Here is a 14,802-nt window from a genome sequence, read left to right as displayed (position 1 = left end):
ACAATCTCATCTACACATGTGGTTGATGTGTAGAACAGTCTCTTTCTGGACGCCATAAGTTTATCCCAGACCCACCTGAACACACCACACAAATAACATGAAATACAGTGTTTTGCTTAAGTATTCACCCCCTTAGCTTTTTAACTATTTGGTTACATTGCAGCCTTTATTTCAATGTTTTTAATATGACTTTAATGTGATGATCAGAGTGAAATGAGAAAAATACATATATAAAACTACTTTTTTAGATATAATCTGAAAATTGGCATGTGCGCACAGTATGTCTTTACCCCCTTTGTCATGAAGCCCATAAAAACTTCTGGTGCAACCAATTACCTTCAGATGTCTCATGATTAGTGAAATAATGTCCTCCTCTGTGCAATCAAAGTGTCACATGATCTGTCTTTATACACACCTTTTATTGGATAATGGTTGATTTTAAAATTGACGATAAAGCAGGGGGTGTTTGAGGACATGTTTATGATGTGATTGCCAGTTTGTGGCCTGTCTCATATGTAATAACTATGGGACAAAGATATATTTAAAGTCTTTGTGGGAGCTGATAGTCTTAATTAGCTGGGTAGCAACTTTGTTTGAAATAACTTGAATGTAATGGAAGTTCATCAATTTAAAAAAAAAAAAGGTTACGCACTCCAGCTTTAATTAGGGACTTGGCACTGGACTTGTGTGTCTTACCTAGAAATAGTGTTTGGCATTCTGTAGTGGTGTTCAAATTCTCCACAGTTAATTTCATACACTATATAGTCCACTATAAAACACCTATAATGCACTGCTGAGTGGGTATGTGTGCATTCCATGTATGACTCCCATATACCACAATGCAACGCGGCAGTGTTCTCCCGAAGAAGCAGAAGAAGAAGCACTCGTGAAAAATTAAAAGGCAAAATGGAGAATTGAAAATGTAACATTCAACACACAGTTACGCTCTTGTCCTCCCGAGTGCTGGCTTTGTTTCAGGGATGTAGTGGAAGTATTTTTGTTTCGTTTACATGATGCTGACATTTTCTCAGATGTTTTCTCAGTAAATATATTTCCAAAGGTGTTATTGACATGAGATTTGTACCAGATGTTGGTAACAACCCAAGTAATCCATAAATACAAAGAAAACATAAGTTCCGAAATTAAGTTATGTGTAATAATGTGAAACATCACAGTGGGAAAAGTATTGAACACATGAAGAAAGGGAAGTGCAAAAAGGCATGACAAGCCAAGACAACAGCTGGAAACTATCAGTAATTAAAAAGCAATCCAGCCCCCTGTCAGCGCAAATTAATATCAGCTGGTTCAGTCCCAACTGATGGCCTACCAAAAGGTGCCAAGATGTCACACAAGACCCATCTCCTGATGGGTAAAAGCAAAGAGCTGCGTCAAGACATTCGCAGCCTAATTGCAAAACATAATGATGGTATTGGGTTTCAAACACAGGTAGCAGATAAAATTACCATTTTTTTAATGTAAAATGATGAACACACTGTAGACCTTTTCAGTGGAATTCCACTGCTAGGCAACCGCCTGGCCCCTTGTTAATTCCCTGTCAGTTGATGTCATTCCCACATACTGCAACAGGAAGTCAACTTGGGGCCACTTAGAATGTTTGTTTAAATCAGTGACCGGGCCAAACGGCAAGTTGATCTGGACCTGGTTTTGATTTGCCAGACCATCCACACGCTAGGTCTGGTGCTCTTGTTTATTAGCATTTCTTTTAACCAATCACAATCATCATGGGTGGGGCTCTGCAAGGAGTTGCTGCAAAATAGTCCTGCAAGAGAAAACTCAAATTGGACAGATAGTCAAGCTAGCTGTGTGGATTTACCCTGCAGAGATGAGATTAGAACGGCCACACGAAGAAAGCGGAAGGAAACGGACATCCCTGCATCCGGCAGAATATCAAGCGACACCGGCAAAGTCAAGGAAATTGACTAATCTGGGCCCAACCCATACCTCGGGTTATGAATACAGTACCTTATGAAGAGTAACCTTTCCTACTTTGAAAAAGAAATTAATTTAAAAAAAAAAGCCCCAAAAAAGAGAAGAAAACGTCAAAAAAAGACCAACATGTCCCAAGGAAATGACAAAAAAGTCAAAGAGATGGGAAAAAAATAATAATAATAATAATTGGTAATAAAAACATCCTTTAAACCACACTTTCTTTTTAAAAAGGTACCGTCGGGTCCCTGTGTCTAAAATGGTCCAAAAGTTGAACATGAAACTGAGAACTCAACTTGAATAAACATTGCTTTATTGTTAACAGTGAGTGGATTAAATGTTAAATTTAATGTCTATATAGTGCACCATTTTGGTGAGGGAGAACGGTTTGGACACCTTATTGTTTTGCTTTGTTTTCTGTTGAGTCTCATTAGTCCCTGATATGTGTCACCTGTCCCTCATTGCCCCGCTACTGGCCTTTTCCTTAGTGTTGGAATGTCCATGTTTGTGCCTGGCTCTTCTTTTGTTTGCCTGTCTGTCTCTGGCTCCAGCCTTTGTTATTAAAGGTCACTTTTTGTTTAATCAACTGGCCTGCTGCTCTCTTGCGTTAGGTTCCTCATTTCGAATTTACGAAGGGTTGTCCGGCAAAATCACTAGCCTAAACCTTTTTCACAACGTCACATTGCAAGGTACTGAATGCAGTATAAGTTGCCAATGAGATACATACAATATGCAAGCACACATTCCTGGTGGGTACTGTAACATGAACAGGATAGTTTCATTGTTTACCTTGCAATCCTCACCTCATATATATATTAAAAGTTCATAGTGGTAATGTTCCAGAGGTGATACATTTCTCTCAGTATTATCAACTATATTGTAGTGTTGGTTTTGGAGTTGTTTTAATGCAAAAAGTAACTTCTGAAGAAGTAATAAATGGTGATGTCTGACAGCACACAGGTCCAAAACAGAACTACATCACTCTCCCTGCTACTTTCTTTAAAAGCTGTGTTCATGTTCAGGGATGTTAGAGCAGAAACTCACCCTGTCCCCACTTAGACTCTAATTTGAAATCTGCATCTTGTTGTACTTCAGTTCAAATTAAACAGAGAGCTTTTCTAAGCAGTGCGACAGTGAAACATGGCGCGTCAATTCACAATCCAAGAATAGAGCCTGTTTAATTTCCGTGTTGAAACTGGGCTAATTGGCTGTCAGTTAGCAAACCGAGAGCTGTCAGATCTACTGCCTGCTCATTTGAGAAAGATTAGCAAACAGCATGCACACACTACAGCAGGGGAGGGAACAACACCAGAGCTGATGCTCTAATCCTGAATGACCTGTAGTGAGTCAGCGAAATGCTGTGGAAAAAAATTAGATTTTTTAATGATGCTAGAAAGGAGAGTAGTGAGAGACTGAACTTCTTACCTGTCAGTTACAGTTGGTGCATGGAACTTTGAGGGTCATACCCAAGGTTTTAAAGGCAATACTAATGCAAATGGGAAGGTCATAGGTTTGTTTTCAGAAGTCTTTCAGTCACCAGTTGACTCCAATTGTTCCTTTTTTAAAGCAACTGATGCAGTCTGATGTTTCCACAAGGCCCCATGATGTTGTGGATGCCTTGGATTTCAAAGAATACTGTACTTTTCATAAATCTGTCCAACCCTCCAATACTGTGGATCATGGAATCTCATGTCAGAAGCTTTCAGAGATAGGCTCCTCAGACCAGGCTGTTGGCTGGTTTGTAAACTACCTTTCAGGTCGTGGGAAGTGTATGAACAGTTTCTCATCGAGTTATTTTAAAATTTACCAAAGGTGTGCCCCAAGGGTCTGTTTTAGGACCCACTCTTTTTACAATTAATGTTAACATGGGTCAGAATGTTGATGATGCATCTTTACATGTATGTATATATGTCTGTATGTATGCCAATGATGCAATTGTTGAAGTGCAAACACTGTTGCCCTGGTTCCCACCCAAACTGGTGTTAATTGTTAAATATTTCTGCCTTAACATCTCATAAAGCCCACATCTAGACAGGCAGGAGAGCAAAAGAAAAGTCATCAGATTAAATCTCAAGTTTGCGGTTAAAATTTAAGAATGTCTTCATACAGATGTGATTATGTGACATGCAAAGCAATGTAACTTGAGGCAAACTAAAGCTAAAACAACAAATACTTACTGTGTATTAGTAAGTAGATAAAAGACCAAATGCAGCACGAAATGCAAATGATTGGGACAGAAATGTTGGTGGTTTGGCAGAAAACAAAGAATTCAGTGTGTAATCTTCAAAATCAGAAGGATCTTTTAAAAAGGTGCTAGAAACCTTGACCCTCTACAGAACCTTCACATAGGCAAATTTCTTTAATCACTATATTAAAGGAAGGCAGTGAGGGGATACACAATAATACACATAAAACCAATATATAGACTTTATGTCACGATAACAAATTACACCAGCCCATATTCCTGTCAGCTGCCAGCACTCAGGAACCAAACTTTGGTTTTGAAAATTAATTTTGAAGGTTTATTCATGACTTTTTTGGCTGTGTGAACAGAAACTGAACAGCTGCTCTGTTCTGTTTCAGTGTTCCCCGTTCATTAGAAAAGGACTGAATAAAATCCACCAATGAAAGTGTGTCAGCAGCGATGTGATATCTGGACAGAGCGTTGGATTAATTTCCTGCTTGATAAAAGAAAAATGCTAATGAGCTGCCAGACAGACCGCAAAGTCCTTCCTGTGTAACAGGAATACAACAGCAGATTGTTAAAGAATATCCAAGTCACGTCTTTTATTTGTGAGCTGCTGTTTACATACTTTGGCAGGGGCAGGTCTAGGACAATGGATGGGGGGGGGCAGGGTGGCAGTCAACTTGAAAAATCCTGGAATCTCTCTTATACTCTAGGCCTTTAAAGATGCATCTGTGAAAGGGCAGGTGACATGTGGAGGTGGTTTCAGCACTCAGCCAGACAGCAGGTGATAAAGGCCTCTGACTGTGTGCTGGGAGCAGGTCCAGCAGATGCTGATTGATAACTCTACTGTCAGAAGTTAAATTTATGAGGTTCCATTTGTGCCAACTGTGCATCTATCAGGTTCTTTGTCGTTATCTGTTCAGCCTGATGGTTTGTTGCTGTTTATTTGCTTTTTATCACTGTCATTGTGATGTGTTTTACTGTTAATTCGGACTGGATTTGCCGGAACATCCGTCACCGCCGGGTCTTCCGCCGGATGTTCCTCGCAATGCAAAACTGTTGGTTTCGGGAAAAATAAGGAATGTTGGATCCTGCAACAAGGAAAGAGTACCTTGGTTCCTTTGGGGAATGATTGTAAAGATTCACAAATATTGTTGCATTTACTATGGGATGATTTGCGAGGAATTGTTATGAAAAAATACACACAAGACACTGTTAAGAGCGGAGACATTTTAACCATGTCTCCAGCAAATTTACATAGCTGACGTTACTGTATTGTGTGTATGTGGCGTCAACACTTCGCCATCACGTCCAAAACTTCATCAACTTCAAATATCGCAACACTCGGTCCGATGCTCTGGCATTTGTGAACAACACAAAAAGTTTCCTTAAGCGTTTTCTCTTTAATTTTTTCATTTCATGTTTAATTGAATAGGGACAGATGCTTAGACGTAGCACAGCATTTATAGCTATTGCTAATTTCCAATGCCCATTCCTAGAATGGCTTTTACATATTGCCACAATTAAAACACACACGAGACACCTTCATCTTTTAGCTCAATGGGCAGCTCAATGGGCAGTTGATTCCATGCCTTAGCTCCCTTAATAGAGAATGCTATCTGGCCAAAGGAGGTTTTTCTGAAGGATATTTTGCACTTCCCTACAATTGTTTCTAGTGGACAATCCATTGGCCTGTAATGGTTGCACCATGTCACAGAGCCTGGGGTGCCTGTTCATGTAAGCGCTTCCAGATGAGATTAGAATTTGCAAATGCAATGTAGTTGTCAAATCTTAACATGTTCATATCTCTAAGGACGTTCTCTATGTTGGTCTGAATGAGACGTCCATGTCACGTCTCCAACTTCGACGAAATGCTGCTGCTCGCTATTAAACAAATACATCTAGACGTGCACGTATCACTCCAGTTCTTTACACCCTGCATTGGCTCCCGGTAGAGATTTTAAATTTTTTAGTTTGTTTTTAAGGCTCTAAATGGTCTGGCCCCAGAGTTTTGTCTGAAATTTTAACTTTGCGGAAGCACAACCGGTCATTGCGTTCTTCAAATCAGCGAGTTTTAGAAGTCCCAAGGTCCAGGGACTCTAGAACAAGTTACCCAACCCCCTCCTGATAATCACACTGTTACAGATGTACCTCTTTTAAGGTCCAAACCCAAAACTTATGTTAAGTCTGGCTTTTAATACATAGAAGTGGTGTGACAATTTCATTCTTTTGTTTCTGTAAAACCTTTTTCATTGTATATGTTGGCTTTCACCTGTTTGTCAAATTTCAGAGCATTAGGTCCAGCATTACGCCGAGGTATTTGACCTCTGGAACTTGCTCTATGAGCTGATTGTTTGTAGCGTTATATTTACACATGCTTCGTCGGGACACTTGCCGTCACATTTTACATGCGCTAAACACGTTATAACTTACTCGTGGCACAAGAATGGGACAGTTATCTTTATGAAAAGATTGGGGGTGGGGTTAGGTTTAAGTGACACGCGGGACAAGATCAGGTCTCCTGGGTCCCGGTCTCCACCCCCACAACCAACCTCCATACACAGATTTTTGGTCTTTCCTACTACTTGCTACCGTTTTTAACACTACGTCATCTTACAGCGCGTGTTCGAGCTGCTCCTCGGCCCGGTACGTTCCATACAGACACTTCAGGGGAAATTTCTTTTTTGCATCGGAATTGGACGATGACACCCACTGACCAAGTGTCAGTATTTCACATATTGGGAATGAGAACGGGTGGGTGGCGTTTTCTGTTTCAGAAATCAACCCAGAGCGTTGTTTTTTCCTCTTTTCCAGGGGTGCATGTTCAATAAATGTTATTTATAGTATCAATTCATAACAAGAGTTATCTCGAGACACTTTACAGATATAGTTGGTCTAGACCGAACTCCAGAATTTACAAGGACCCAACAGTTCTAGTAGTTTCCTCCAAAGCAAGCAACAGTGTGACAGTGGCAAGGAAAAACTTCCTTTTTGACCCAGGCTCTTGATAGGCTTTGTCTGACGGGCCGGTTGGGGTTAGAATGAAGAGGGGCAATAACAGTCACAAAAAATAGTAGTTTGTAGTATTTCTTTGTAGTAGTTCATGGCATAGCAGGGCACTGTGCGGCGTTACCTGGCACGGCAGGAAGTAGCCGGGCACCGCACAGTGTCGCAGGACGTAACATGGCATCGCAGAACGTGTAGTGGGACCATGGCGACAGCTGCAAACCTGATTTTGGAGCCTCCCTGATCATGTGTGGTGTAGTCAGACATTACTCCGCAGTGCTGCCAAGATAGAGCTTGCAAGCTAGAATGCTTTTGATTGGCTGGCATACCTCAGTTATACAGTTATACCTCAGTTGAACTTTTATTTCCAACCCTTTTTTTTTTTTTTCATTTTTCACACTTTGCACAACTAGCACCCCCCACTGCCCCCACCCAATCCATTGGGCTAGAGTGCCATCAATCAGAAAAATGATTTCCACTGGATCAGAGTACTGTCACTTTGCTGCTTCTACAGCAACTGTGCACTTTGTTGAAATGTTGAGGCCAGTTCAGAAGTAGAAACATAGTGAACTCATTGTGGAGCAATTGTTGCTGTAAGAAATAAATTGTGTGTTGCTTTACATTTCTATTGCGTTTCTTATTATCTGACAACTGTCTACAGAAAGGTTTTACTTGAGAGGTCTGAGGCAAATCTAATCCAAGTGGATTGCACTTTATTTTAATACAGTTCTGTAAAACTATATCTTCCCAGTCCTTGTCACATGAACAATGAATGTTTCCATGATGTCTATCCACATTTTCAGCCTTAATAGCCCATAGAAAATGTTTATTGTATTTGGATACACAACTTCTTGAAAATAAAACCAAGTGATTACTGATTATTGGTCCGGCCCTGTGCCACCCCACTTAAAAAATCCTGTAAATGCCCCTGTGTACATTCTATGAATGCTTTTTGGGGAGAGACTGAGTCGGTGCGCTGTGGTCCCCATTTGTATGATTCCACACAGGAGCACAGCACTTGTTCTTTCATTACCGTGAACACACACTGTAGTTTATTTTGATTCAATACCCCCCCCCCCACACACACACACACACACACACACACACACACACTGTCCAGCTGCCAAAGTTACTCATTCAAGCCCCAAATGTGGATAATTGCCCAGCTGAAAATAGTGCCACATCATGCACTTGCATTAAGTCCGGTTTGAATAACTTTTTCCACGACAACAAAAAGTGTTTTTTGCAGTTTTTGGAAAGTTCGGGAGGTGGACTTATACTATGTTGATTCTGATCTTTTCATTAGATTTGCTGACAATTGTAAAATATTCAATAGCATTCTTAAATATTGAAATACATCCTAAAACATCAGGAAGCTGAAAACATCATAGCTACATGCAGTGTGTTTACTTATGTCAGTGTTTTGGGGTTTGTTTTAGTGTGTTTTAGTTGTCTTAGTCTTAGTTTAAGCATCTGCTGATGTCATCTTTTTCGTTGAAGGAGCGTTCATTGTATTTGTCTTTGTTGTTGTCTCTCTCTCTCTATTGTCATCTGTGTTGTGCTTGTGGATTTTCTGTCTTTTCTTCGTTGTTGCTGCCGTTGTACGGATGCTGTACAGAGTAATGATCCCAGAAACGGTCCGAGTGCTCATGCTTTGTAGCTCGGTGGTGAGCTATGTCGAGGTTTTTTTCGAGTACCGACTGTGTGCTGCAGGGGAAATTTGGGGGGGATTTAGAGTCGCTGCTGAGCACTTTGACCAAAATGAGCTCGGCTGAGTGAGAGCTTTAGTGTGTGAACAGGCTCCATAATGAGCTGCTGAGAGCTTCAGTCCTGAAAATCACAGAGCAAACAAGAGCCACCACCACAGATTCCATTTGATCTCTACAGCTCACTGCTGCCCCCTGCTGCCCAGCACACTGATGCCAGTGCCTACAGTTCCCATATGTAACTTTATACACATTGGAAAAAATAGTTCCAGAAACTTTCATTTTTCATCCGATGATCATAAATGGCCTGTAAAAGCAAACAAAATTACCACTGTACAGAACACTATTTTGCTGGGTCTGGTTTCGCAATTGTAATAGAGAAGACGCATGCATGTATAATATGCAAAAAGGGAAATCCGGCTGTTATCAAACAGAGAAAAAAAGCCAAACAGACTATAGCGGACTGACTGAATGTGTAAGGATTTAAAAACATCTACTTAGCCCACTAGTCACTCCACATTTTTACACTGAGTATTAATTGTTTTTAATATGCTGGTTTTACTCTGTGTCTTTTGAGTAGCCTACCATGTAAAGCACTGTATAAATACAATGTATTATTATTAAGCCTACTTTTCCTTAAAAGTGAGCAGAGGGAATTGATGTTCCTCAGGAAATGTTCCCTAAGGACTCTAGGCTTGATTTCAAACCCTTCTTCACAACGCAAGAATGTTTTACAACCATATGCACAAATCTCTATGAGCTATGTCTAATTCTGAATATCTTTTTACAATTAATTTTAATACAGGACAATCAGAAAAGAACAAAAACTAGAAAAACAAGTGACTTCCATACATCTTGTGAGCATATTTGTAAAACAATGTATTATTCATGTTATTTATTCTTCTGACATGGGACAGCACCAAAATAAAAGACTGTAACCTGGAGGAAGTGCGGTAGGTTCCTTACTCGTGTTAGTGTAGGTAAAGTCCTTAGTTCTCAAACACTCACAGTCACATAATATTATACGTTAACCAAGTTTAGACACGTGTTACGTCGTAACTAAGCTTTTTGCATTTTAGTTATATTTGTTTTTTTCATGGAAATGCTTTTTTGGTTCACTACGTCTTACAAATGTCAAAAGGAATATGCAAAGCTGGTTCAGGCATGTCCCACTAGCATGACTGCAGGCCCTTGTCTTAATTGAAGGATAAATGAATGTGTATGCATGTGCACACATTAACATAAACAGACCCCTGTCACTAGCAAGGACAACAGCATCAATCTGACACGTTTAAACAATTTAATGATGAAAGATGATTGGAATGTGAGGCATGAAGTCGCTGGTAGGTGAGACGTGAAGTCGCTTGTAATCAAGAGTTGACTAGACGTCGAGGGGAGAAACTGAGGTAGGGTGGGAGGGAAGGAGGGGTGCAGAATGCCAAGTGAATGAGAGGAGAGGGTCGGGAGGGTATTTACAGAGACAGTTTGGAACCGAGACGCCCCGACTCAGTAGTTTCCTGTCTGTGTGTCCCGTGGGCTCCACCACAGCCACGCCTCTTAGACTGGCAGCAGGTCCTGAGTGTGTTGATTCCAATGGGAGAAGTGAACCTGAACACAGATTATGAGCAATGCTTTCCTCCAATAGTCACAAAAGAAAATAGTAAAAAGCAAATTTTCACAAGCCACATATCTCCAGAACATTCTGACACCAACATGGCATTATTCAGACACACCAAGAGAAAATGAACTTAGTTTGAGACCTGGGTCTGTCTTAGGACCAAACTCTCGCGAGATCTGGCAACACAGAGAAGCTAACGTCAGCTAACGATTGTGAACACCATAACTAATCTTTGTGACGCTAAATGTTTCTTTTAGCTGTGTAAATAGCTAACCTTAACATTAGAAAATGATGAGTTGGGCAAATAAGTTTTCATCCATTTGCACGACGTTCACTATACGTTCAAACGAGGCCACGCCCCTTTAGGAAACAGGAAGTGTGTACCGTCTATACCATTGGTGCTGCTTGAAATGCCCTATCTTTAGTACTGAGGATCTTTGGTATTTATAAGAATACCAGAAGTGATTTGTTTGAGGTGTGGCCCTGCTCCGGAAGTTCTCATCATTATGCTAGGTTGGCCTAGCAATCTAGACACATCCTAGCAGCAGCAAATGTAATCTGCAGCCAGGGTCGGTCTAGCAACTCTCTGTTGGCTTGGGAGCTGGAAAAACCAAATTCTGGTCAGGCCAATCACAGCATGTATAGAGTCGGTGGGCGGGCTTAACGTACTGTTGGCATGAGTTTTGACGGTTCTGCGTGAATTCCTTTAACTGTCTATGGAATTCTCTGCTACCTGAAAACAAAGAAAATTGTCTTTCCAATTGGCTTTGGCCGCGACTCTGGAAGACTTGAAGTTAAGAGTCGGAAGTCATTCTTAAAAAAGAAAGATGCTTTTTGAGGTCAAAGTTGAAACTATCAACCAGCGTTGCTCTGGTCAGTTGTAGCGCTGTAATATTGCTTGCAGAGGGAATATGAAAGTCGACCGTTCAGCCGCTTTTGGTGCACATCCGAGTGTAATTGCCGCATTTAAACCTGCCCAAACAAACCGCACCAGCGGGACAAACAAACTCTAGTACGGTTCAACAAAACTGATCCAGGCAAGACGTCATGACCGATGAGACCCAATTAGGCCGAGAAACATTGGCGTCAGGGTCGGCATAGGCGTTGATTCTGGGGACCTATCAGATTTTGCTATGAGTCATTTTGTACCCATCACTTTAATTGAAAACCTCAAGCTCAATTTAGTTAAAAACAATTAAATTCTCAACACATGTAATTCTTGAGCGACAGATGCCAACGAATCCACCAAAATGTCTCTACACCCGATGTCACAATGTCAACATTGTACAGGACACGGAAACATGAAGCAGAACACTGTGCCTCACATGTCCACTGAAAACTTTCTTCCTCCTAAAACGTGTCGGACATCATCACATTTTTGGTTACATTTTTATTCTTTTACATTATTGCAGAGATACAGGACAGCGTCTTTCAAATCATGACCTGCGCTAAAAAATGAGGAAAGAAAATGAAGGCGTCATTGTACCCAGCACTCCTTCCGAATGCGTCCCTGTCCCAGGCACATGTCAAACCAAGATGACGCCCTTGGGTGCTGCCGTCGAGACTGAAACACTAGTCGAAAGATTCCAAACCAAAACGGGGTCCGAAGTCTTTTCAAACGGCACTGGTTTGACCCTCCTGTTGTCCTCGGGTCAAATTTGACCCTTTTACAAAATGTCTACATCTGAAATATGAGTTTCTTTTTAACCAAATGACACACAATACAATTGATCACTTTCATTCCTGAATGAACTCATCTGTACCTTCCCCTGATCTTAACTATTGGTCAAAATAATTCATAATTTCTGCTTTTTTACCTCAAATATTAGGTATAATTCTATATGAATGAGGGTTGTTGACCATGAATTCCAAAATGTAGTGTAAAACTAGTAAAGTGGTGTTAGTTAAAACTTAAGTCTGGAAAAAAATGTTGTCCTTTTTTTGACCTGGGAGAACCACCGAAGGGTTAATTGCTCTGAAAGACTGACAGTGTGAATGCGAGGTGTAAAAGTAGAAATGCAAATTAGAGTTGATTGAACTAACTGATCGGCTGCTCTTGAGCCTGAAAACTCTATGGCACAGTATAAAATGGCTTCTGGAACCAACCACAAGAACGTTTCTCTGTGTTTTCAGCAGCTGTGACTCACGTTGTTCTCTGGTCAGTATTTTATATTTAGCTTGTCACGTCCATTCTCATCTATTCACCGAGGCCTTTGAAAACCATCCGCTTTCACACACACATCATTACCTGGCTGTTAGTCACTTTAGGTACTTAGTTTGTTAAGCTCTCCAGTAGCTTCTGTCTCTCTGAAACAGGAGCTACTCTTCCTGTGGTCTTTATCATTTCATAAGAATATAACAATTACATACATCCTGGGTGCGATTTGCACCCTGGATGTATGTAATCCAGGGATTCCCCTTTCTGGTGCATACATCCCTGCCGCTGCTTAATTACTTTTATCCCAGTGGGGACAAAATGTGTACCCCCCCCTCCCCCCTTTCACATCTGGTTGTGATAGTAGGTGTTGTCTTTGATTGATGAACAATAAAATAAACAAATAAACTGGTAAATAATTTCTTTATGGACTTGGCCTTGAAACTCCGGAGCCCTAAAGACCTAAAGTACAAAGTAAAGAATATCTCTAATATTGTTCTAGTTTGCGCTGGCCGCATGTTTTACTGTGTGCTGCTGCCCTCAGGGGGTCAGAGGAGGAACTGCAGAGTCCTCTTGCAGACGGCATGTCAATGTGTCTTCTTTACACAATAATTACTAGGGGTGGGGGAAATAGTTTTAAAATCATACATAAGCATACTGTGTGCAACAATTTTTAAAGTCAATTGTTTGTTTGAAAGTTTGGCTTAATGACATGTGATGTGTTTACTTTTTAGAAAACCACAGAAATTTAAAAATGTCACAAGACATAGTGTCTCTAGAAGTGTGTTATTCAACTTTTGTGTGTGTATGTGTGTGTGTGTGTGTGTGTGTGTGTGTGTGTGCGCGCGCACATACGTCACTGGCTGCTAGGACATGTTTCCAGGCTTGTGTCGTTGCCAAGGAGATATTTTGGTGTGTGGGCAGTTTACATCAGGATCAGACCGTCACATCCTCTCAGCACGCGTTGTTCCTCCGAATATACACAGACACACACACACACACACACACACACACCTTCTAGAATCCAGCTTCCTCCAAACAATGACTCAAAAACAGCAACAGATGACAGAACTCCACAGGAAACAGGTAACGGACAGACAAACTGAGTATGTGAACTACATTGTAGACAGTGGTGGAGTGTAACAAAGTATTTTCTCCAGTACTGTACTAGTATACAAATGTTGAGGCACTTGTACTTTACTTGAGTCTTTTCTTTTCATGTCATATCTACTCTTACTCTGCTACATTTTAAAGAACTGTAGTACTTTTAACTCCACTACATTACTTTGCACACAAAACCAAGTTTATTAAAAATACCATGTATTAAAAAAAATCAAACTAGCCAGCAATATGTAGGCTGACAAGTCGCACTGAAAGGATTAGACCATTATACACACATTGTTTCCACTTTCTAAAATGTGAGGATTTTTATGCATTTGGTACTTTTACTTTGAATACTTTAAGTACATTTTTCTGATGATACTTCCATACTTTTACTAACCATTTCAATGCAGGGGTTTTCTTGTAACAGAGTATTTTTTTACAGTGTTGTATTAGTACTTTTACGTAAAGGATCTGAATTATTCTTCCACCACTGATTAAATGTAAGTTAAAAACAATAACCAAGACAGACTAACACAGTCAGACAGTTCCATTTTCTCATTAAATTACCAAATTATAAAGAAAAAGCAAAAAGTTTGACATTTTCCTTGCATCTTTTTAGTAATCTCTTTAAATTTAAGTCATTAAAGAACTCATCATGCTTTTTTCTGGCTTTTTTCCCTCTCCTTTAAGTAAAAAAAGAAACGCCCAAATCTCTCGTGCTCTGGTTTATTGGCATCTCTTTAAACCAATCACAATAATCTTGGGCAAAGCTAAGCGCTGGACGGAGCTAAGGTGTCTCTGCAAAACAGTCCCCAAGATTCCCGCTATTTGTTGTACATAAAGTTCCCATGACATGGTGCTCTTTGGATGCTTTTATATAACCCTTAGTGTTCCCCTAACACTGTATCTGAAGTCTCTTTTATATAAGCCTTAGTGGTCCCTAATACTGTATCTGAAGTCTCTTTTATATAGACCTTAGTGTTCCCCTAACACTGTATCCGAAGTCTCTTTTATATAAGCCTTAGTGGTCCCTAATACTGTATCTGAAGTCTCTTTTATATAGACCTTAGTGGTCCCC

At 40.4% G+C, this 14,802-nt stretch overlaps 1 long non-coding RNA gene across 1 annotated transcript in view; it reads right to left on the bottom strand.

Annotated features, from left to right (window-relative positions):
* Nucleotides 1-4,112: 4,112 nt before the first annotated feature.
* The window catches only part of LOC117959681, a 23,838-nt gene continuing 13,148 nt past the window's right edge, over nucleotides 4,113-14,802 (bottom strand). The window contains exons 2-3 of the long non-coding RNA XR_004659992.1: nucleotides 9,361-9,374; nucleotides 4,113-4,123 (exon numbers count right to left, since the gene is read on the bottom strand). This is a non-coding gene — a long non-coding RNA (uncharacterized LOC117959681). The remainder of the gene's footprint in view (nucleotides 4,124-9,360; nucleotides 9,375-14,802) is intronic.

Source organism: Etheostoma cragini, chromosome 16 (genome assembly GCF_013103735.1).
Source record: "Etheostoma cragini isolate CJK2018 chromosome 16, CSU_Ecrag_1.0, whole genome shotgun sequence".
Classification (NCBI taxonomy): domain Eukaryota; kingdom Metazoa; phylum Chordata; class Actinopteri; order Perciformes; family Percidae; genus Etheostoma; species Etheostoma cragini.
This window is presented reverse-complemented; position numbering and strand designations above follow the sequence as displayed.